The sequence below is a fragment of the Pteropus vampyrus genome, unplaced genomic scaffold, assembly GCF_000151845.1.
Source record: "Pteropus vampyrus isolate Shadow unplaced genomic scaffold, Pvam_2.0 Scaffold285, whole genome shotgun sequence".
NCBI lineage: Eukaryota > Metazoa > Chordata > Mammalia > Chiroptera > Pteropodidae > Pteropus > Pteropus vampyrus.
In genome coordinates this window covers 764,780-767,244 of record NW_011889066.1, presented here as the reverse complement: position 1 = coordinate 767,244, position 2,465 = coordinate 764,780, and positions in this window count along the sequence as shown.

Genomic DNA, 2,465 nt, shown 5'->3' with positions numbered 1-2,465 from the left:
TCTCTTACCATCGAGTCTTTGCTTGATGGTGCCATGGCTCATAGTGACAGAATCCCAAGGAAAATGGGAGGGGAAAGGGGCCACTCTTGAGCATATCCCAGGAAGGCTTAGTTCAGCTAGGGTACTTTTTCTCCACTGTCAATCAAGGATGGGTAAGGAGAAGAGTGGTGTGCACAGAAATAACGTGCATGAGTGTTTTTCTCAGACACACACACATACCTCCCTCTAGCTTTGCATACCTTAAATCCTCTTTGAAGAAGGTAAGATTCAACAAATAAATTAAAGATTGATTAGTTTGCTGTTTCTTTGTGTGAGTCACCCCAGAACTGTCCAGCAAAGTGTGTCAGGATCCATGCACAGCTATAACTGCATGTACCCTATGTGGCTAGCCATGGATTACTGCCAGCAGCTTTTCTCCCTTCTATTCTTTCTCCCTCCTCCTCCCTTCCATATACATTTTTCATCACATATTATTACCCCCATGCATGGGCAACACGTGCATGTCTAGCAGTATTTCTCTTACTTGCATACTTTTGTGTGGAAAGCCTACAAAGACCCTTCATCATTGTTTCTCTGACATGTACAGACACATACATGGGTATAAGTGTGAGTGTGGTTGGGTGACAGTGCTAGACAATTTCTGTTGTAGCTGACACACAAGGGATGTGGGGGTTGTGTGACAGATGCTGCTAGGCAGCTTCTGTACTGGTGTCTGGCAAGGGTTTAGAGAGATCTGGACTTCAGAGTTGCTGATTAGGGGTGAGTGGGGTGGAACTGATGGTCAAAATCAGAAAAGGAAGTTTGGGTCAGGAGCAGCAAGGGAGACAAAATATGGGATTACTAAAGACTTGTATTTTCATCCCCTAAGATATAAGCTTGCTTTATTTGCTCTTTTTCTGAGTGTGTTTTGGTCAGATTTTCACTTCTCTGAGGATGATTCCAGAATACTTTTCATGTCCTTTCTTTTCCTCTCCCTCCCTCTGTTGGGAATGATGAAGTAACAGAAAAGTATAGGTTTAGAGAAAAAAAATCAATTACAAAGAGTTTATTCTGAAATTTTAAATCAGATGGGGTCTCAATTAAGGCAGATTAGTCATTAAGTGCAAAAGTAATTATACACAGGATGGTTAGGCCTCAACTGCTATTTTGGTGGGCAAGTTTGAAAATAAGTACCCTCTCGTAATTATCTAAATAATTACCCATTGTCAAGGCTTATGAAAATATCAAGATCTATAAAAAGAAAAAATAATCATCATAGGGAAAAATAACTTGAAGATTATAGAACCATTTACTGGAGAAAGAACAAAAAACCAGATTCCTGTTTTTACACACAGCTTTTCAGCAAAGTTATCAAAATCTCTGTTAATCCTTATCAGATCGTTGGGAAAGGAAGACAAGGAGGGAGGGGGAGAAGAGGTGTAGAGAAACTGTGTCTTCTCCGCTTGACAGGTGGAGGAGGGAGGTTCAGAGCATGGAGGAATCACTGAAGTCATGGAAATGGTAAGGAATAGACCCAGTGAATTCGTCAGACCACAGTCCTCTTCACAAAGACCTTCACTGGCTAAAAAGTATTTTATCCCCAAAGGTGGGGGAAATCAACAATACTGGTGGTCAGACTTTCTTCAAGAGGGCAGATACAGTTTTCTCACAATCCAAGCTGTTCTGGGGAGCCTGACCAAGACCTAGATGGTGGTGACTTCTCTGCTGCCACACTGTAGTTCAACTCTGAGAGAGACAGTTCTTAGGTTCTGAAGAGGTAATGTATATTTGATCCTCAGTGGTTTGTAGAGGTTAAAATTCCTAGAATTAAAATCAGTTTGCACTTTTCTAAAAAGGCTGAAGTAATGTCGTTCTCAGCATACCTGCTAGAGACTAATATATGTAGGTAAAGATCTTCACTTCATGGCCCTCTCAAAGGTTGGCTGCTCAGGTGCCCTTGGAACCTGTAAAATTTTTGTTAATTACCACAAATATTTTTCATCAGCTGAATTTTTTTACTTCCTAAACTACATGAGTTTTTTTCAGATTAGTTTCTTGTATTTGGTTCCCACACCTTAGGGACATCACCTCTCCAGAGTAGGGCTATTATGTCAGCTGGTATCTTATATAAAACTTAGATTACATTTTCCAAATAATGGTCGTTTCCTCCAGGGCAGAGGCTGTCTCGTGTTCATCTTTGTATCACCAGAGAGGGCCTGGAATAATACGTGACACAGAATAGGAGCTCAAGGGTGACCATAATCTTCTGAGTAACTAACTGAAAGTCTAATGCAAATTTTACCTCCAATAAGACACTGCAGCCTACCTAAAACCAAAGTTCGATTCTAATTGGTATTATATCTGATCGACATATTATTATATGACTTACCTTTTTAAAAATAAGAAAATAACTATTAAATGAGTACAGTTTATAGGTGACATATTTCCAGACATAGGGTCCACACAGAATGTAAGTAAAGGGGATT